This window comes from Danio rerio, chromosome 21 (genome assembly GCF_049306965.1).
Source record: "Danio rerio strain Tuebingen ecotype United States chromosome 21, GRCz12tu, whole genome shotgun sequence".
NCBI classification, from domain to species: Eukaryota; Metazoa; Chordata; class Actinopteri; order Cypriniformes; family Danionidae; genus Danio; species Danio rerio.
Window position 1 is genome coordinate 3963990 of NC_133196.1, and position 24229 is coordinate 3988218.

Below are 24229 nucleotides of genomic sequence, written 5' to 3' on the forward strand. Positions count from 1 at the left end.
GACGTCTTGTTTTGTAATAATGCCGGCTATACCACCCGAAGGACGGTTAAGGCGTTGAGTTGTCGGCCGTCACCAGAGAAAGTCTAATCTTTCATTACTTTATTGGTGTTGTGTTTGAAAGCACTGTAGCTGCCAAGATACTGTTGTATGAGTTAAATCAGGGGTTTTCAAAGTCTAAGACAGTGGGCCTCCCTTTTGACACAACTTATCCATTGGCGCCCCCAACACACACACACACACACACACACACACACACACATATATATATATATATATATATATATATATATATATATATATATATATATATATATATAGTGCACATGCCCTTTTTAGTCCTGGATAGAAAGTGCCCTTCCAAAATGATCAAAAGTGCCCCCGCGACGCGGCACACCCCGGTCCCGCCCTTCAGTAGGCCCGCGACAACACCGCTCTTGAGCACGCGCGCGTCAACACAGCTGATCAGAACCCACGCGACAGACCCCCCCCCCCCCTGTATTGGCAGGCTTGCCAAACAGAAGCGAATTCACAGCTATGGCCTTCTGGGTAAAAAAGGTACTTATTTTTGACGTATTATTTTTTTTTAGCTTTGCTTAATTAAAACGTTTAAATATAATAAAAAATACATATAATAATTAAACTTAATAATTATATTTTCATTATATATTTTTCACGCGCCTCCCCTGACATGCTCTGGCGCCCCCCAGGGGAGGCGCGCCTCACACTTTGAAAACCCCTGAGTTAAATTATAGCCTATATTTGCACCAATAAACAGTTCAAATTAATGAATAAATAAAATAAATATGGATTCTTAAATGTCGGTATAGTTTTTACTAAAAAAAAAGAAAAAATGTTTTATAAAAATAAAATGAGTAATTTTCACGATTCAGTTAAATATAATTTGGACATGTATGGGGGCATGTGACATGTTTCTGTGTTTGTTTTTCCTCAGTGATCTTTAATAGCCTACACACTGGGTAGCTACGCAAAATATTTTCTAAAAAGTCAATTTTGTCTATAGCTTTAATTATGAAGACGATAAAATGTTAAAACTAACAAAAATAAAATAATAAAAATGCAAAAATAAAAAGAGCAGAATTTTGCTAAATTATAAAAAAATATTCGTTTTTATTTTACTTGATGCATTCGTTATTTAATGTTTGAATACTGAAAAAACAGCCATCGGAAGGGGGCGGGGCGGGGCTGGATTTGTGCGTACCTTGGAATGAAATCCTGCAGACGCCTCTGTTTACCATTAGACACTGGTTATATTCACACAACTGTGCTTGAACCCCTTATAAAAGTGACTTTTGCTAAATAGGCCCCCTTAAGAAGGATTCTGTTATCATTTACTCCCCCTTTCCTTGTTCTAAAACTTCATGAGTTTCTATAGTCTGATGAACACAAAAGAAGATAGTTTGAAGAAAGCTTCCATCGCATTTGTTTTTCCTACTATGGAAGTTAACGGTTACAGATTTCCAGCAGTTGGAAACACTTGAAGGAGAGTACATTTTAATTTTGGGTCGAACAATCCCTTTAACGAAGGAAAAAATAGGCTACAGCACAGCATATATCCATTCGACATGGCATTCCTTATAAACACCTCGTCTCTTTAAACTCCATTTCCCACAATCCTCGGTTGCCACGTGCGCGTGTCCTGTCAGCAAACCGGACTAAACGTCACATTCCTGCATTCTCATCCCTGCGAGTTGAGTCTGTGTGTATGCGTCTGTGTGTGAGGGACGCAGGCTAATCTCTCCCTCCCGGACGCCTCTCTGTCCGCGGGAAACACTCATGAACGGGCGGATTTAACCCCGCAGGACTCCCGGCGATCCCCGCAGGCCCGACCGCAGATCTCCGGTGAGTACGGGCCGGTTGATAGGGTGTGTTTACTGACTGCGGCCGGATGGACACGCTGAACACTGAACACACTCGTGTGATCCGCAACTTTGTATCTTCTTTTGTTGTTCGATGCGTTCTATCTGTGTGATGTGTCGGCGCTTTGATCAGATGACGCTCTGATTGACAGCTCAGATTCCGTCTGGTTTTTTGTTTCACTGCGGAAAGCAAAATAGGGAACAGACACAATGCTGCTGTGTTTTTGTGGAGAATCCTCTGTGAATGTGTGACTAGTAGTAAGTGGTCTGGGATGCGTTGGTGTTTCTAAATGAATAAATATCCTCTTGATGAGTTAATTGCAGTCTCATGCAGAGCTGTGTTCTTGCTGACCGCTACTGGACACTGTATTACCGGTCTGATATCATATCGATCTCCGCTGGTTGCATCAGACTCGGGCAAGGCCATAAACACACTCGCATACAAACACAGATGTCTGTATGCAGTTATAGAGCTCTGGTCTTCTTCCTCTGCTGCTTCATTGAGCTAAAATTGGTTTTATATGTGCACATTCGTTCATTTTTGAACAGTGACAAATTGTGAGACGGTCGCTATATTGTTTACCACGCTACGTTGGGTATTGGGTAAACTCGCATGTAAGTGTTACTTCGAAAACAACATCAGCACTATTTCATTAATTGAACAAAGTCTTGAGGTAAACTTGGTTTTATATTCAATATTAAGTCTGAAATTGCATCAATTGTGACTTCAAAACAACATTAGCACTAATTCCTTGACTGTGAACAATGTAGTGAGGTAAAGGTAAATTTATATTCGTTTATTAAACTGTCCCTATATTGTTTGCCATCCTACTTTGAATATTCGGTATGGTTTAGCATATAGATATGACTTCAAAACAACATTAATTTAAATGACTGTGATCAATGTATTGAGGTAAAGTTAGTTTTATGTTTGATATTGAGTCTGAAATTGCATCAAATGTGATTTCAAAACAACATTAGCACTATTTAACTGACTGTGAACGGTGTATCGAGGTAAAGTTAGTTTTATATTCGTTCATTTAACAATCCCTATATTGTTTTCCATGCTACTTTGAATATTGAGTCTGAAGTAGCATGTAGGTGTGACTTCAAAACAACATTAGCACTATTTAATTGGCTGTGAACAATGTATTGAGGTAAAGGTGGTTTTATATTTGTTTATTTAACTGTCCCTATATTGTTTGCCATCCTACTTTGAATATTCGGTAAGAATTAGCATGTAGACATGACTTCAAAACAACATTCATTTAAATGACTGTGATCTATGTATTGAGGTAAAGTTAGTTTTATGTTCGATATTGAGTCTGAAATTGCATCAAATGTGACTTCAAAACAACATTAGCACAATTTCCTTGACTGTGAACAGTATAGTGAGGTAAAGGTGGTTTTATATTCGTTTATTAAACTGTCCCTATATTGTTTGCCATCCTACTTTGAATATTCGGTATGAATTAGCATGTAGATATGACTTCAAAATAACATTCATTTAAATTTCTGTGAACAATGTAGTGAGGTAAAGTTGGTTTTATGTTTGATATTGAGTCTGAAGTTGCATCAAGTGTGATTTCAAAACAACATTAGCACAATTTAACTGACTGTGAACAGTGTATCGAGGTAAAGTTAGTTTTATATTCGTTCATTTAACAATCCCTATATTGTTTTCCATGCTACTTTGAATATTGAGTCTGAAGTAGCATGTAGGTGTGACTTCAAAACAACATTAGCACTATTTAATTGGCTGTGAACAATGTATTGAGGTAAAGTTAGTTTTATATTCGATATTGAGCCTGAAATTGCATTAAGTGTGGCTTCAAAACAACATGAGGATATTTAATTGACTGTGAACATTGTTTTGAGGTAAAGTTAGTTTTATATTCGTTCATTAAACGATACTTATATTGTTTTCCATGCTACTTTGAATATTCTGTCTGAATTCGCATGTAAGTGTGACTTCAAAACAACATTAGCGCACTTTCATTGACTGTGAACAATGTGTGTGAAGCGGAGAGGGAGAGACAGTGATGTCAGTTTTTCATTGATGTTCCCTCTTTGGTGACTGAATTTGTACCGCACGGAGAGTAATAAATGATTGGACCAAGTCTGAGCCTTGCATCATAATTGTTTTTATCATGCACAGTAATACCGTATACCTAGGTAAAATAGGGAGGAGGTTTGACGGTATCAAAATTTGGATATCGCCCATGCCTTTTGTGAACAATGTAGTGAGGTAAAGTTGGTTTTATGTTCGATATTGAGCCTGAAATTGCATTAAGTGTGGCTTCAAAACAACATTAGCACTATTTCCTTGACTGTGAACAGTGTAGTGAGGTAAAGGTGGTTTTATATTTGTTTATTTAACTGTCCCTATATTGTTTGCCATCCTACTTTGAATATTCGGTATGAATTAGCATTTAGATATGACTTCAAAACAACATTCATTTAAATGACTGTGATCAATGTATTGAGGTAAAGTTAGTTTTATGTTTGATATTGAGTCTGAAATTGCATCAAATGTGATTTCAAAACAACATTAGCACTATTTAACTGACTGTGAACAGTGAATCGAGGTACAGTTAGTTTTATATTCGTTCATTTAACAATCCCTATATTGTTTTCCATGCTACTTTGAATATTGAGTCTGAAGTAGCATGTAGGTGTGACTTCAAAACAACATTAGCACAATTTAATTGGCTGTGAACAATGTATTGAGGTAAAGTTAGTTTTATATTGGATATTGAGCCTGAAATTGCATTAAGTGTGGCTTCAAAACAACATTAGCACTATTTCCTTGACTGTGAACAGGGTAGTGAGGTAAAGGTGGTTTTTATGTTCGTTTATTTAACTGTCCCTATATTGTTTGCCATCCTACTTTGAATATTCGGTATGAATTAGCATGTAGATATGACTTCAAAATAACATTCATTTAAATTTCTGTGAACAATGTAGTGAGGTAAAGTTGGTTTTATGTTCGATATTGAGTCTGAAGTTGCATCAAGTGTGGCTTCCAAACAACATTAGCACAATTTAACTGACTGAACAATGTAGTGAGGTAATGTCGGGTTTTATATTTGCACATTTGTTTACTTAACGGCCCCTATATGTTTTCCATGCTACTTTGAATATTTGGTCTGAATTAGCATGTAAGTGTGACTTTAAAACAACATTAGCACTATTTAATTGACTGTGTACAATGTGGTGAGGTACAGTTGGTTTTATATTTGTTTATTTAAAGGTGCAGTAGGTGATTGTCTTCAGAAACATTTTTGTTGTGCTCAGGGCTGGGCCTGTACCTTTGAGGGAATAATTTAGCAAACCGCTCCACAATGATTTTGTTGCCTATTAAATACAATCAATGAAACAATAAAGTAAAGCCTGATTTCTTCTACTAAATCACTGTCTGAATGATTTGGACATTTTAAAACAGCACTGGTTGTTTCTCAATTCTAAGAGCGCAGAGAACAGACTTGTGTTCTTGTGGAGACCGGTCTTGCCAGGTGTCCTCAGAAGAACGAACTCAGGAGATCGCGAGGGCAGAGAACGCGTCCTTTGAGAAATGGGATGCTGCATTCTTCCTGATTTTAAATGGAAATTATTTAAACATTACAGCATTCATACAACGATTTATTGTTTCCCCCCTCTTCAAAATATATACTTTGCATAAAAACATTATAAATATATGTTGCACAACATAAATAAAACAGAAATTAATACGAATTTCAGCAAACAAACACCTTTAATGTGTTTATTCCTTTATTACGATGTCCATGGTAATGTTTACTTTTACCGTTTCATTTAGGGAAACTCCTGAGGTAAATATCTATGAACTTTAATAAGTAATCTAGATAAAATGCTGCGCTTCCCACCTCCAGTCGCAATGACTTCTGGGACTTCCAGAGCGAGTTCGATGCTCAAGTCTGCATCGGTGCGTCCTCGATATCAAGAACACATCCGGGAAGTTTCATGCGTCCTCCGTACTTGCAGTCTTGAGTATTGGAACTGAACTGCAGCTGATGATGATGTTGCAAGAGAACACGAGGACGCAAGACCGCTGAAGAACGCATATTGAGAAACAGCCACTGTTTTTGTCAACTAGCAGCGTCAAAAATAAAGAATTAAACTTTAATGAAGCGACCAGCGATTCCTACTTTGCATCCTTCTAGAGTGTTTAAAACACTTTTTTTTAATTTAGCAAACATAAAATTTTTGTTTTATAAAAGATTCCACATTGAGTTTTTTTTTTTTTTTTTTTTTTTTTAATAAATTCCAAATGTAAAATTTCTGCAATGAAACAACAATGAACAATAATTAGCCAAAAGTGAAAATGCACTACTTGGTAATAAAATATACATTCTGAACTTATTATAAACACACACAAAAACAACAACAACAACAAAACAGTTAACATTAATGCAAAGATTGATTCATAAGTAAGAAAATCAATGAACAAATAATGTAAAGTAAAAAAAAAACATAGAAAAAGGGAAGCAACAAATACTGGGTTAATGTTGATACCCAAACACAAACATTAATATTTCTTCAGTCTCCTTCCCTGTTCCTTACATTTGAGCTTATATTAAACTATGATTAATTCACTTAGAGGTGACGCAGTGGCGCAGTAGGTAGTGCTGTCGCCTCACAGCAAGAAGGTCGATGGGTGGCAGGTTTGAGCCTCAGCTGGGTCAGTTGGTGTTTCTGTGTTGAGTTTGCATGTTCTCCCTGCATTTGTGTGGGTTTCCTCCGGGTGCTCCGTTTTCCCCCACAGTCCAAAGACACAGAGTAGGCTAAATTGTCCGTAGTGTTTCCCAGAGATGGGTTGCGATTTTTTTCCAGAGATCCGCTGTGTAAAAATGTGCTGGATAAGTTGGTGGCTGTGGCGAGATTAATAAAGGGACTAAGACAATGAATGAATAATTCAATTAGAACATAACTTTTAAAAACATGTCTCAGGAAAAAAATATTACCAGTGTGTATTGTCAGTAAAAAGCATTTTAGACTAAAAACGGGTCTGTAAAACCAGGAAAAAATAAAATATTTATTATAATTAGATGACGTTTACTAATCTGTAATTTTCAATAAATGTGCTACTAGTTTATATCTTTAACATCATCGTTAGCACTTAAAAGTGATGCTAAAAATGATTTTGTGCTTGTCTCCTCTTGTCGTATTTGTTCCCCCTCAGTTTTTCTACGTCTAAAGCCTGGTTTATACTTCTGCGTCAAGTGACCGACGTAACCCACGACACATGCAACACGCGTAGCTGTGCATTTATACTTCTGCTCGCTGTCTCTGTTGGTCTGCATTAACGCTTCCTAAACGTTAGTTGGCAGTGAGGTGTTTATGCTCCTCCGTGTCGAGTTTCTTCTCTCCTGTTTTGCTTTTCCTGAACACTTCCTGGATGTACAAGTGGCTCAAACTCGGCAGACATGCAACAACTTTAACTATGAGGTAAACACAAAACAAAACTTTCCATCCGGAGCTCCTTCAGGGGACTCCACACTTGTAAACAATCGCTCCATCGGGCTCACGCGACTCTTGGTCCCGCCCAGACTCGTCAGCGCTACCAAGCCGACCAATCACAGATCTTGTGCTACGTGTCGGTGCGACGTGTAGTTACATTTTTTGAGAGGTGCACGTCAGTGACGCCGACGGGTACGGCGAGGGGCTCTGCGTCAACACCATAGCATACGCGTGCGTTTGACGCAGAAGTATAAATCAGCCTAAAGAAGAATGTTAGTTTCATTTCATTTTTGCGGTCCAATTTTCAAAATAAATCAGGTATATAAAGGCAGGCAATGAAGCAGAGGCCATGGCTGTGTCCGTGCACATGCTCGCATTCTAGTGGTGACCGGTCGGCCTTGCAGGTTTCCATGAAAGAAGAAACTCGCTGCGAGAACACAGAGCGCATATGAGAAATGAGACACTGCAAGCTTCCTGTTGATCACATAACTTTTACACAAAAGCAAGTTCAATTTTAAATAAAGTAGTCATAATTGTTATGATAAATGTTCAAGTACTAAAGTACTGTCAATGGAAAATAATTGTAAATTGCAAATAAAATTTCAGCAAGAAACACCTTGCATTGCTAGCTAGTTGAGGGGGCCCACTAGTGGCGGCAGGGCTCTAAGCAGCCGCTTGGTTCATTCCTCTGTGGCAACCCCTGATAAGTAAGGGACTAAGCTGAAGGAAAATGAATGAATGAATAATATGAGGAGATTATTGGTGCAGTTTTTAAGAAGTGTAATCTGTGAGTCTAAATAATAGAATCAATACATTTTTACCAGAAGAGGCTGGATATATTCACACACAACTGTGTTCATACTAGGGGTGTCACGATTTCGATTTTTAATCAAAATCGATCGAAATTTATGCTCAATTTCGATTATTGAATCAAAAAATAGAATCGTCGATGCTGCCACGCACCCATGTCACGTCAGCTTGGCTTGCCAAGCGGGAAAAAACCGGCTTGTTGAAGAGCTTGTTAAACTGCAGAAGCAGGAGACCCGTTGACAGAGCTTAAACCCTCTCCTCTTTCAATGAAGTCGCCGGTGTGGAAGCGTTTTGGATTTCCAGTGCATTATGTTGACAACGTTCGTGTTGTCAACAAAAAAACACAGTTTTGCAAGCTCTGCTATGTACGTATTACGTACGTATTCGTCCGATAGACAACACCGGCATCGCGGTCCTCCGCCCGCTCCCGTTGCAAATCCGCTTGCGAAAAGTACACACTCAGGCCCTGTTTACACTGTCTTTGTTTTTAAATGGCATTTTAGAACGACAACGATTTGACATCCACAGTGGCGTGTAGCATTTCTGAGCAGCCCTCCTTCCTCTCTACCTCTGAAAATGCACATCACGTGACCACACAGACACAGACACACACACAGCCATGCGCTCGAGACAGCAGGTCCAGGCAGTCAGAGGACTGCTTCAATCTTTCACTCACTTGTAATTAGTCATTTTAGCGAACACCTCAGATACTGTTGGCTGGTTCCTGTTGGTTGTGCGTCTTTTTTACCGACGCCATTATAACGACACAGATCACTGCAGATTCACGAGTCCCGCAGAAAAAGTGATTGACAGGTGGTAATTATGTGTGTATCTTGCCTTTATTCATTTACTGTATGATTTGTTTATGGGTAAAACAAAGACCATGCTGGTCAGGTAGTTTAAACGGCAGGCTACAAATAATTAATTGGTCATTAATTAATTAATTATTCATAATCGAAAATCGAATCAAATCGTGCCTTTAGAATCGAAAATGTAATCGATTTGAGGATTTGGAGGATCGTGACACCCTTAGTTCATACCCTTATAAAAGTGATTTTTGCTTTAAATCAACATAGCTTTGTAGTCTATGTTTGTTTTTGGTGATGTAATTGGAATGCATATGATTTGAGCTGTCATATACATCAGTGGAATTCTCAAGGTATGTGTGTGTGAGGAGTGAGACGTGTCTGCACAAGCATGTGCCTCTCTGAGAGCATCTTACATCAGTTTTTTCATAACTTTGACTATCAAAGAGTAAAAACATTTTTTCCCCATTTTGGACTGTTAAAGGGCACATAGTTTACCCCTTTTTATGATTTAATATTAATATTATGCTTCTTCTGAGTGTGCCAGTTTAGGTTCAGGTCCTCAGGTCAGACCTGTAATTTCAGCCCTCGCTGTATAAAATCTCTCCTTTGACAAGAGGCTCTTTGTTTGTCACATGTGACAGTGCTGATAGGGCTGTTTCCAGACAAACACCATTGTTTATCCAATCACTGCTGCCCTCATTAGGAACTGAGATTCTGATTGGTTGAGTTTGATGCTGCCGGTGCTTTCTATTGGTTGTTTGAGATGTTGTGTGAGTTGGAATGCATTCACTTCCTGTTCCATCGGCCAATCAGAGCTGCAGGATCTGACACTGCATTGGGATTCAAATCACATTCTGTGTGAGAGTGAATGTTTGTGAGAGATATTGAGAGGTACAGACTGGTGTGTGTGTGTGTGTGTGTGTGTGTGTGTGTGTGTGTGTGTGTGTGTGTGTGTGTGTGTGTGTGTAGCTGTGATTGAGATTTGTGGGCTTGTAGTTAATAGTCTGTGGTCGTTTCATATTTTGTCTGTGGTCGTTTCATATTTTGCTTGTTCATCACTTCAGCTGCTTCAGAACGCAGCAGCACGAGTGGTCTTTAATGAACCTAAAAGAGCACATGTCACCCCGCTGCTCATCCGTTTGCACTGGCTGCCAGTTGCTGCTCGCATCAAATTCAAAGCTCTGATGTTTGCTTACAAAGCAACTTCTGGCTTTGCTCCTTCTTATCTGCTCTCACTTCTGCAGATTTATGTGTCCTCCAGAAACTTACGTTCTGTGAATGAACGTCGCCTCGTGGTTCCATCCCAAAGAGGGAAGAAATCACTTTCCCGAACTCTCGCATTCAATCTGCCCAGTTGGTGGAATGAACTCCCTAACTGCATCAGAACGGCAGAGTCACTCGCTGTCTTCAAGAAACGACTAAAAACTCAATTATTTAGTCTCCACTTCACTTCCTAATCTGCAATTGCCTCCCTGGCTCCACCGCAAACTGTATTACAAAAAAAAAAAAATTACTAATGTTTTGCTTCTTACACTTTACATACCTGAAACTTGCCTACAGCACTTATTCATTGTTGCTCTTATAGTTGTGTAAATTGCTTCCTTGTGCTCATTTGTAAGTCGCTTTGGATAAAAGCATCTGCTAAATGTCTAAATGTAATGTAGTGTCATTCTCATATTATTGTGCTTGTTTTATACTAAAAGAACATTGTAGTGTATTGTAATGTTACTAGTGATTTATGAAATAATTGTGATCTTGAATCTTCTCAATTATTTAAGCAGATTTAGGCAGTACATCCAATCCTGAATCCATATCGTATTGAGATTGTTATTATTGAATAAATACTCACTGAAAAGACTTGGAAATTAATAAACTTTTTTAAAGAATTAGAAAGTAGCAGATTGAATTAGACACAAAAACTGGAATAGAATAGTGGAAGACAACATTATTAATGTTTTTTTCAAATATTAGCAAGTGCTGTTTAATAGAAAGAAGTTTTTTTAAAGACATTTTAATCCTATTTTTTTCCAATAGCTGTTTTTTTTAGTCTTGATAATGACAGAACATAGGCTAAAAAGTTTTTACACACTAAAAAATAAACATAATATCCAAAACTAAAAGAAATATGACTATTTAGAAGAAAAGTAGGAAATATTTTGAACTTGGGTAATATTTTAATAAAAAAAAAACTTGCAGTAGGGCTCATAATTTTGTCTTCAATGGTATTGTGTTGTCTTTTATTATTATTTTAAACCCTTTGAGCTGTACAGTTCCATATGTTGTTTCTATAAGGGATACAGCTATTGCTGGAGGTTAACGAGAATTATATACAGTATATTATTTATTAAATTATCCATTGATTGTATTTTATTAACAACTACCAACCCTAAACCTAACTGTCACAGTAATGTAAAAACACTAATTATACAGTATTATTCATAAAGTATTTTACAGTAATTATACATTATTATTGATATTACTGTATTATTTATAATATTTATTAAATTATTCATTAAATTGTATTTTATTAACATATATTCCTGCCCCAACTGTCACAGTAAAACAGTAATTTCACCTAGTACTATTCATATTATTTATTAAATTACCAATTAAATTGTATTTTGCTATGTCTGTCCCCACCCCAATCTTCACAGTAAAGTAAAATCTGTAATTATGCCAAGTGTTATTCATATTATTTATTAAATAACCAATAAGTTGTATTTTATTAATGTCTATCCCCACCCCAATCTTCACAGTAATGTAAAAGCAGTAATTATAGAGTACTATTCATCTTATTTAATAAATTACCCATGTTGTATTGTATTAACGCTTGTTCCCACCCCAACCCTCACAGTAATGTAAAACAGTAATTACACCAAGTGTTATTCATATTATTTATTAAATTACCCATTAATTTGTATTTTTATTAATGTCTATCCCCACCCCAATCTTCACAGTATTGTAAAACAGTAGTTATACAGAGTATTATTCAAATTGTTTATTAAATTACCCATTAAATTGTATTTTATTAACATCTATTCTCACCCCAACAGTTACAGTAAAGTAAACAGTAATTACACCAAGCATTATTCATATTATTAAATTTCCCCTTAAATTGTATTTTTTTTTTTACATCTACACCTACCCCAACCCTAAACCCACCCCTTACAGTAAAGTATAAATATTAATTATTGTAGTACAGTGTAACAAAAATCATGCTATATTGATGTGTGTCCTCAGCTGTATCCCTTCTAGACCTCAATATGGTATTTAGAATGTACAGAGTTTAGAATGCAGCTTCCGCATTTCAAATCAGCAGCTCTACATAATTAAAGTTCAATATGTTGCCATGGAAACGAAAGAATAGAATACAGTGTTCTAAAGTGGTTAAAAATAAAACTCCAGATATTCTAAACTTACCAGCGAGAAGTTTAAATGCATGTAAAACATAAGCATGCGCTGTCAAAACACAGGGTACCACACAATTACTTACCTTGTCTCAACACAAATCAATTAAGTTCATTGTTCTTTACACATTTAAGTGGATTAAATATAAAACCATTAAGTTGTCAACACAAAAATGTCATGAATTGTGTTTCAGCTCGTTCTAAATAAGTAGTTTGAAGTTGAACACGTGCTGCTGACCACAGTAACCTTGAGGGCAAATGAATGCATTTGACGTTGTATTGTTGTGAATGGCAGGCTGTTCATTGTACACTATACACTACAGTACATGATCTGCTTTTGTTTGGAGCCTCCTCTGCTGATTTGTTTAGAATTGATGTTGTTTGCTCACACTTTCAGAGTTTAGAGACTAGATTAGTTAAACTTTTTTAGTTGAAAATTGCCATGGATGGTGGGGACATGTTCCCACCAATAATCACATACTATTGATATGTCCCCACCAATAATTCAATTCACTTTAACCAAAAAAAAAAACATGCTGTCAACATTAACCTGGACTGGGCTTTGGGATTCATAGGTCCCCACAAATGTCAAGAGCAAACCTATGCACTTGAGTTAAACTGAAATTTTGAAAATCAGTTTGGTTAACTTGTTGAACGCTTATATTGGTGCTTATCTGCCTATACAGTAAATATCAGAATATAATGAGACTTTTGTAGTTTTAATGAGAGACAAATCTCATTTCATAATAAAAAACACAAGAAATAACCTTTAAGTAATAATCAGCAGCAAAACAGCTTGGCATGTTTTCCCAGTATCACGCCCCCCTATATAGTTAGACTGTGCACTGATTAGTTGAATTTGGAGTGTAAGTTTGCTATACATGTTGTTCTAGCTGAGCTTCTGCTCTCAACAATAGATCTACTGTGTCTTTTGTTCTGGTGTTTGTTGGCCTTTAGTTTACTAATGTAAAACTCATTTCTTGGGGTCAAAGACCTCTGGTCCTCTGTGAAACTAAAAGAGATCTTTGCTCTCTGAAATAGTGGATTATTTGATTTTTTTGGTTTTCAAACTATTTGGCAACTCAGCAGATCTGATTTTATAAACCCAACCATACGTAGGTCCTTATGATTTGCATGCATGGGTAAATAAATATGATCACACTAATATAAATGGTGTTTTTTCAGCTCTGATGTACTTGTTTGTTTTCCATATTTATATTATATTATATTAAAGGGTCACGAAACACCAAAACACATTTTTTGAGCTGTTGACAGTCGTATATGTGTCCCACACTGCTAAAAACACTATTAGGACACCTATATTTCACTAAAAAGTGTAAATTGGTTGTTTTTGCGTTATTTCAAGCAAATTCGTACTTCCTGTTTGAAACGAATTTTTGAAGCTGCGTCACGGTCATGACATAATAGCGTGTATTCCAGCGTGCAGACTGGGCGTCTGTGCCAGAGTGAGTCTTATTACGTCTTACAGTGTGATGCATTAATGCATGAGTAAGGCTTGGTTCAAACCAATCAGCGCGCTCTATTGTGCAACTTCATTAATATTCATTAGTGTCACCGTCTTTCCACCACAGAGACGCCACGTTGTGTTGGCAAAACAAGCGTGAAGTGTTGCTTTTATAGTTTGCTGCCATTAAGTTTCGTTTTCATTTTCTCTCTGTGAGAGCTCATCTGGATCACGTGTGGATTAACAGTGTACGCGACGCTCGACAACAATAATTTACGTGTCTAAGGGGGATTATTGTTTACCTGAGAGCTGTTCTCATCTGCAAACGCTGAAATCCGGATTCCGGATGTAGTCTTCTCTTCATAAAGACGCGGCTCTAGTTGCTGGTGATTGTCCTGTCTCTACAGATTTGGTAAGTGAGCGACCAGTGCTCTTTGTATATTCAGTTTGTTCGTATCAAATAAGTTAACTATTGCATTGAGTGCAGAAATGTTAGCACCGCATTTTGTGACCGGAATAACACACGCGGCTTTCGGACGCTACCTGCCGTGTGCATCTAAGTTTCCGGGAAATGCTGAGTTTTTTTTCTGTCATTCGCCGTGCGGTATCAAACATTGCATGAAAAATACACGCTTAGAGCAGATCTTCGAATCAAATATCGCGTTTGTCGCAAGAGGCATGAATGAATTCCCTGAATGAAAGAGCCAAACTGCAGTTAAAGTCCACCATTTAATAATTTGGCAAATAATTCGACTACAGATGTCCATGTAGGTTAAACACCATCCCTTTCTCCTGTGTATTTTGACTGAAACTTGCGCGTGCCCAAATAGACACTCCCACACCCTCCCACTTTAGTTTCTCCGACACTCCCCCCTAAACAGAGCTGGACACCCCCACTTTTCTGACTTTTTCCAAAGAAGAGGTGTGAAAACACCCTGCTGAAACGAGGGGGTTTCATGGCCCTTTAAATTATATTATATTATATTATATTATATTGTATTGTATTGTATTTATATTATATTATATTATATTATATTATATTGTATTGTATTGTATTGTATTTATATAATATTATATTATATTATATTATATTGTATTATATTATATTATATTATATTATATTATATTATATTATATTATATTGTATTGTATTTATATTATATTATATTATATTATATTATATTATATTATATTATATTGTATTGTATTATATTATATTATATTATATTGTATTGTATTGTATTTATATTATATTATATTATATTATATTGTATTGTATTTATATTATATTATATTATATTATATTATATTATATTATATTGTATTGTATTGTATTTATATTATATTATATTATATTATATTATATTATATTGTATTGTATTTATATTATATTATATTATATTATATTATATTATATTGTATTGTATTGTATTTATATTATATTATATTATATTATATTGTATTGTATTTATATTATATTATATTATATTGTATTGTATTGTATTTATATTATATTATATTATATTGTATTGTATTATATTTATATTATATTATATTATATTATATTATATTGTATTGTATTTATATTATATTATATTATATTGTATTGTATTGTATTGTATTGTATTTATATTATATTATATTATATTATATTATATTATATTATATTATATTGTATTGTATTGTATTGTATTTATATTATATTATATTGTATTGTATTGTATTTATATTATATTATATTATATTATATTATATTATATTGTATTGTATTGTATTGTATTTATATTATATTGTATTGTATTGTATTGTATTTATATTATATTATATTATATTATATTATATTATATTATATTATATTATATTATATTATATTATATTATATTATATTCTTCTTTGGCCTTAGTCCCGCATGGCCGCGGGGTCGGCTCCCTGGAGCAAGCCATCCATTTAGACTTGTCCAGATGATAACGACTTTTTTACACATTCCGGCCGGCCTGTCGTCTGGGCCTGTCACTCTCATACACCCATACACTACAGACAATTTAGCCTACCCAATTCACCTGCAGCATGTTTTTGGACTGTGGAGGAAACCGGAGCACCCGGAGGAAACCCACACGAACGCAGGGAGAACTTGCAAACTCCTCGCAGAAAAGACTGGTATTGCTATTAACATGACGTATGTCACCCGTGAGAAAAGCACAGTTATACCGTTAACAGATTCTTTCTTGTTAAGCAGTGCGTGCAGGGGCAGTGAGCGCTCAGTGTATCTTTTGGTCACTAAGTTATGTTATAAAAATGTATTTTCTTGTGATAACGGGATTTCGTTGAGATGCATTTTCCTCACGCATGCATATATATTTCTTTGCTTGTTAGTTTGATTACTGTTGATTTCAAATGCAATAAATATGTTTCTATAAAACTTGTAGTAACGGTGCTTATAGTTGGTGGGTACGACTCCATTTTGGCTGATGCGCCTATATTTTTAAAGTTAGGAGCACCGGTGCTACCAATCAAAAGGGTTAATTTTGAGCCCTGTATATATGTATTTTAATGTTTAAACGCATTAAAATTTAAGAAAAATGTTCGTTTAATAATCAGTCATTTCATTTTGAAGACAGCATTTTTATTTTAATTTAATGTTAAATCATTATTTTATTCTGTAAATTATATAAAACTGCTTAAAAGTAATGAAATGTCATCATTTACTCCTTGTCATGTCTTTTTAAACCTTTATTGACTTTCTGACATTAACATTATCATGATAATATGACAGTGTCATTGTAGAGAGATTAAATCAAGACAATTTACATTTTGGATGGTTTTCCTTTCAAAGTTGATATTTATGTATTATTATTATTTTTTAATTTGCTTATTATTATTATTATTGTTATTATTATTATTATTATTATTATTATTATTATGTATTTTATACACATTTAGTTTATGTAGTTTATTTAGGCCTAATCCCAATTTTACCCCTTATCCCTTCCCCTTCCCCTATCCTTCATTTTGCGCATTCACATGAAGGGGTAGGGGTGTCCCAATTCTCTTTAGCTTGAAGGTGTAGGGCTAAGGGGAAGGGCTAGATATATATATATATATATATATATATATATATATATATATATATATATATATATATATATATATATATATATATATATATATATATATATATACATATATATATATATATATATATATATATATACATATACATATATATATATATATATATATATATATATATATATATACATATACATATATATATATATATATATATATATATATATATATATATACATATACATATATATATATATATATATATATATATATACATATACATATATATATACATATATATATAAATATATATACATATATATATATATACATATATATATATATACATATATATATAAATATATATATATATATATATATATATATATATACATATATATATATATATATATATATATATATATATATATATATATATATATATATATATATATATATATATATATATATATATATACACACATATATATATATATATATATATACATATATATATATATACATATATATATATATACACACATTTATATATATATATATATATATATACCAATACTTTACATATTTGGGGTCGTACTTGCGCTTCGACATATTTGTTGCACTAATTAAATGAAATTTTTACATCTCAAACTGTAGGGTTGTTGCGCACAAATTTCAAAATAAAAGTCCTGTATAAGTAAAAAAAAAAAAAGAAAAAAAAAAGAAAATAATAAAAAATGTAATTGTTGTTGGGGTTTTTTTGACCACACACTCCGCGACCCACTGAAAATGTTCCTGCAACCCACTTTTGGGTCACGACCCACCAGTTGAGAAACACTGCTCTAAACCATCTAATGCTTTTGATTATGGCTGCACAATACAGGAAAAATATGCTATATGCGATATTGTTATTGGGTAGCATCATCAGAGGTATCACACATACTTGCACTCAGACATTTAGACACACACACACACACACACACACACACACACACACACACACTGACTGACTCCTGCTGTTAGCGATGCACTGATGCTGATGGAACTCTAATGTGTCATCTTGACAACCAGCTGACATAATCACAGCTGTCAATCACTCCTCAGTGTCTGTGATGTCAGGAGATCTGCTGCACAAACTTTCCGGAGCAGCATTATTTCACACAATCCGACTGATAAATGCTGACAATTTGCTTGTCTGAGGAGTTTAGCGCTCAATCCTTAATTTAGGTTGATCATTATAGACTCGTCTTTATATCCAAAGACGAGTATAAAAAATATAAATGTTAATAAAATTGAATTTTAATAGTTGAATTGAAATGAAATAAAGTAATTAAATAAATATGTTAATAAAGTAACATTTAAATAAAATGAATGTAAATAAATAAATGTTTAATTAAATAAATATCAAATGAAAAAAACATTTTCCTAAAATTGATGTGAAATTGAAAATTCAATTTAAATATATTAAATTAAAAAAAGTGAAATAAAATATTTTATTTTTAAAATGCAATACATTTCAATTAAATAAATATTTTTAATAGAATAAAAGAAAATGAAAAAATAAATGAAAGGAAATCCACATAAATAACGCCTAATCAAAGAAATTTTTTGAGTAGTTGTTGAGAATAATTCTGGCCCATGTGTGTTTAATTGTGGTGAAACTCCTTCCTGTTGCGCTGGTGTTAGTGAGAGTTAAATGGCTCAACAAACAGAACACACGGTACAGAGTGGACTCTGCTGATGGGATTGATTTTTGTTTCAGTTTAAGACTCTAGATTTCATCATTTCTGCTGCAGATCCTGAAATCCATCAGGGAAGGAAATATGTGCTGATACTTAACAAGCCGCTTCACCTCAGTGTCAAAACGTCAGCGTTTCACATCAGACAAGCCAAATACAGCAGAAACACAGCTTTTATTTGATCAAGAAGACTGAAATATGATTGCCTTTTAAAATGCCAGGTTTCTTTGTGAATGCATTTGACATTTCAATTCATTCCTGTGATTTAAAGCTGGGTTTTCAGCATGATCACTCGTCTTCATGATCATTCAGAAATACTTCTATTCATTTATGATTTGTTTGTGATGCTTATTTTTCAAGATTGATGAATAGAAGTTTAAAAAAAGTGTTATAAGAGTGTCTTTATGCTATAAAGAGTGTCGCTTTAGATGAATTGTGTGCATCTTAAGCTTTTTAAAATGAAAAAAATAGTTTGCTTGGTCTGTAAAAACTGAATTGGCCATAAATTGGCCACTGTGCTGCCCAATTAGGCAAACAATTAATTAAAAAATATGTATTTTCTATTAAAATATAAAGACCATTGTTTTTTTCAAAAATAATAAAAGAAAAGTCTATATTTAAAATAATTAAGCAAACAATTAATTAAAAATATACATATTTTTTATATAAAATGTGAGAAGTAAAATAAAAAAATTGCAAAAAATCTATATTTAGCCACCTTTAAATAATGAAGCAAACAATTAAAAATATTTTTTACAAACATTTATTAAAATAAGTTGCTAAAAATATTTTTCCACACTTAAATAATGAAGCAAACAATTGATTTAAAAAAGTGTTTTCTATAGAAAAATAAAGAAAATTAAATAAAATGTATTTTAATTTGAATCAACCTATTTTCTTTCAATTTATATAAGAGAAAAGAAAATTAAAATAAAAGCAAGATAACGCTCAATATTTAGTCACCTTTAAAATAATTAAGCAAACAATTAATGAATGTATCTTTATTAAAGTAAAATTAAGGAAATAAAATTAAAATAAGTTGCAAAAAAATCTATATTTAGCCACCTTTAAAACAATTAAGCAAACGATTAATTAAAGTATTTTCTAATAAAAAAAAATTTATTAAAATGAGGTTTTTTCAAATTAAATTATTTTATTATTAAATTATTTTTTAATAAAAGATAAAAATCTACATTTAAAACAATTAAGCAAGCAATGAATTAAAAATGTATATTTCTATTTAAAAATAGGGTAAATAAAATTCAAAATTAAAATGATAAAAATCTATATTTAGCCACCTTTAAATAATGAAGCAAACAAATAAAAAAAAAAACTTTAAGAAAATTAAAAAAATAAATAAAACAAAAATATTTAATAAAAATATTTATTATTATTATTTGTATTATTATTATTATTATTATTATTATTTAGTATTAATAGTTAGATCACGTTTAAATGAAGCAAACAATTAATAAATGAATTTTTATTTAAAAAATGAAGAAAAAATTTTAAATAAATTGCAATAAGTAAAGTGTTTTCTTTTGAAAAATAAAGAACATTAAATGAAATGTATTTTTATTTAAATCAACCTTTTTTTCAATTTTTATAAAAGAAAAGAAAATTGACATTAAAGAAATATAAAATCAACATTTAGTCAGCTTTAAATTAAGCAAACAATAATTGTATATTTATAAAAATTAAATAAAATAAAATAAAAATAAGTTGCAAAAAAATTTATATTTAGACGCCTTTTAAACAATTAAGCAATTAATTAATTTTTTATTTTCTATTGAAAAATTAAGATGTTTTTCCCAATTTAATTGTTTTATTTAAAAAAAAAGAAAAAAATTAAAGAAAGATAATCAATATTCAGTCTCTTTTACAGTTTTTTACAATGGCTATGATACTTTTTTCAATACATGTAACAAGTTTGCTAAACTCTTAACGCACCAACACACCTAAAACACACAATTGGCAAAACAGTTAATTTTATGCTCAAAATCACACATTGTAAACTAAACCTCTAAACTACTTTTCAAAATACAATAATAAACGAACACACTACACCATGTCTAACAAAACACTGCAAACATGTTCCAAAATGAAATTATTGTTCAAAACACAAACACATGTACTCTTCCAACAGAAACATTCAGTCAATCAGAAAACACTGACAATAAAAACACTATCATCAGCTGACATTACAGAAACTCCATTAGTTTATGTGTCAGCTCTGCCCTTATATTTGAAGTCTCGTTACAGTTTTGTTTCATTGGGTTAAGTAAATGCATGCATTTTCTTTCTTTTACTGCAAAAATTCTATACAAAACGAAGAAAAAAATTTGCATTATAAAATTTACAGTTTATGTAAAAAAAAAAAAATTACAGACACAGAATTTCTGCAGTACAGACTTTTTTGCAGAAGGACATCACTGCAAACAGAAAAAGCACCACAATTATAATAAAATAACAAAGTAATCTTCTATTCTGCCCGGTCTTTTGCCACATGTTCTCATTAACATTATACTTGATATCTTCTGTGGCCCGGCACGGTAACTGTGGCACTTTCGCCTTTTATGTTTTTCCTACGGCGACATCGCCAGCCTTGTCAACATTGAAAATTTCATGTGGTATTTGATTGGCCTCTAACTTCATGACTCTCTAAAAGTAATTACCGCAATATGAGTCTCTCATATATATATATATATATATATATATATATATATATATATATATTTTTTTTTTTTTTTTCAGTTGCCAATGAGAAATAGCATATTGCGGTTATATAAATAAAGAAATATATATATATATATATATATATATATATATATATATATATATATATATATATATATATATATATATATATATATATATATATACACACACACACACATTTATTTATTTATTTATTTATTTATTTATTTATTTATATAACCGCAATATGATGTTTCTCATTGACAATTGAATAAAATACAGGGAATATATTTGTGTTTCAATTCACAATTAGAACAGCTGTTCACTTTGACTTTATCCTATATAATTTCTGTTTAGAACATGGTGTTATCTGTTCTGACATACTGTGTTAAAGCATTTGTAAATTTGACAGTAAAATTACATTGTTTTGTTCTTGGTTGTGCTTGTGTGTAAAAGAAGTTAAAGCATTTTAAATTTGTGTTAACTGGATGCATTTTGTGTCAAAACAACAAGAAATGTGTTAATTGTATAGCCCACGAAGACGGATGTTGTGCTAACTGTGTTAAGAGTTTAGAAAACTTGTTAAATGTATTGAAAAAAGTGTCATAGCAATTGTAAAAAACTGTAAAAAGCTTTAGCAAACAATTAATTAAAAATATATTTTTACAAAAAAAAATTATTAAAAATTGCAAAAAAACAAATCAATATTTAGCCACCTTTAAAACTATATAAGCTAACCATTGATTTAAAAAAATGTATTTTTTATTAAAAAAAATAAAGGAATTCAAATAAAGTTTTCAAGATAAAACTGTTTTTATTAACTTTAAAAAAGAAAATTAAAATAAAAGAAAGATAAAAATATACATTAAGCCAGCTTTTAAAATAACTAAGCAAACAATAAATCGTTTTTATAAAAACAAAATAAAGAAAATAAAATTTAAATAGAAGTTAGCAAAAAGAATCAATATTTAGCCATCTTTAAAATTAGCAAAAAAAAAAATACAATTTTTGCTTCAAATTTTTTTTAGTGGCAAAAACAAAGTAATTAAAAATCTTCAGCTTTTTTTAAGGATTTCTTTTTAAAGCAGCTCTTAATTGATATTTTGTGCAAACAGGCGCACACATGAAAATTCCAAAATGTTTGTTAGGAAAGAAAACTCTTAAAAATATTAGAATCGTGCTTTCATCTTATTAGGCTTAACTAATAAAAGATGACAGAAAACTCATCTTTGCTCAGTCCTGATATCAGCAGTGCTGCTGCTGCCATGTGTTTACACCTCTGCTTCTGCATTTAGCCCCATATCTGCCTGTGTGAAGTGCATCAGATTGCCCAAAACCCTGAAGCTGAAGGAGTAAGCGAGTGTGTGTGTGTGTATGATGGAGAGATGAATAGCAGCATATGTTGAGTCTGGAAAGGCTGCGTGTGTAAATGTGGAAACAAAACAGGATCCGGCTGACAGAACAGCAGAGCGAGGCCGAGGCTGACTGATGCTGTGCGTCTGCTCTTTGTGTCTGGAGCAGTAGACTGTGAAATACTCCACGTGTGTGTGTGTGTGTGTGTGTGTGTGTGTGTGTGTGTGTGTGTGTGTGTGTGTGTGTGTGTGTGTGTGTGTGTGTGTGTGTGTGTGTGTGTGTGTGTGTGTGTGTGTGTGTGTGTGTGTGTGTGTGTGTGTGTGTGTGTGTGTGTGTGTGTGTGTGTGTGTGTGTGCGCGTGTGCGTGTGTGCGCGTGTGCGTGTGTGTGTCTGCGTGTGTGTGTCTGCGTGCGTGTGCGTGCATGTGTGTGTGTGACACCCATGGACAACAGCTGTTTGAACAAAGAGCTCACAGACACGCCCACACACTGGCATCATCACATCAGCATGATGTATCGGCAAACAACATAAGAGAAGATCACTTAAAGGGGACCTATTATGCCCCTTTTTACAAAATAAGTGTCTGATGTCATTAGTGTGTGTGCGTTAAGTGAAGTTTCAGCTCAGAATACCACACAAATAATGTTTTCTAACTCTAAAAGTGACCCTTTCAGGCTTTGATCCTAATTGTGGCGTTTCTGTAACTGTCGCTTTAAATTCAAATGAGATTGTGTGTTTTTTTTTTTTTTTAAAGAGGGCGGAGCTACAAACATAATTATTTATATATAATGTGACGATCTCAATTTAAACATTAAGAAAGGGCGGAGCATATAGTAGCTCCTCCCCTTAAAGGGCACATAGGTTACCCTTTTTTCATATTTAATATAAGTCTTTTGTGTCCCCAGAATGTGTCTGTAAAGTTTCAGCTCAAAACACCCATCAGAGTATTTATTATAGCTGTTTGAAGTGTCTGTTTTATAGCTGGGAAAAGGTTGTTGCTGTTTTTTTGCACTGGGCCTTTAAGGCGAGTCATCCCCGCCCACCGTTCCCACGTGCCTTTCAGCAACATGCCTCAATTACCGCCCTCGGCTGCCTCAGGAAGCAGATCTCACGTAACGTTTGTGAGAAATACTACAGTAAGAACTTTGTCAGTCAGTATTTGATGCATTTTTTGGTGGAGTTGCAACAATGAGTTCACACACACAGCGCAGACACACACACACAAACATAGCACAGACACGTAGCACAGACACACATGCACATACATAGCGTAGACACGCAGGCAGACCCACACACACAGCACAGACACACACACACATACATAGTGTAGACACGCAGGCAGACACACACACACACACACACACACACATAGCACAGTCAAGTAGCGCAGACACACACACACACACAAAGCGTAAAGACGCAGACACACACACACATAGCATAGACACGTAGCAAGACACACACGCACATACATGGCGTAGAGACTCAGGCAGACACACACAAACACATAGCACAGACTAGTAGC

At 33.4% G+C, this 24229-nt stretch overlaps 1 protein-coding gene across 7 annotated transcripts in view; it reads left to right on the forward strand.

Annotated features, from left to right (window-relative positions):
• The first annotated feature begins 1704 nt into the window (after positions 1-1704).
• Positions 1705-24229, forward strand: part of ctif (CBP80/20-dependent translation initiation factor) — a 133610-nt gene continuing 111085 nt past the window's right edge. For all 7 annotated transcript variants that reach the window (XR_012397074.1, XR_012397076.1, XR_012397075.1 and 4 more), the window contains exon 1: positions 1705-1860. The gene's annotated coding sequence lies outside the window, so the exon portion shown is untranslated. The remainder of the gene's footprint in view (positions 1861-24229) is intronic.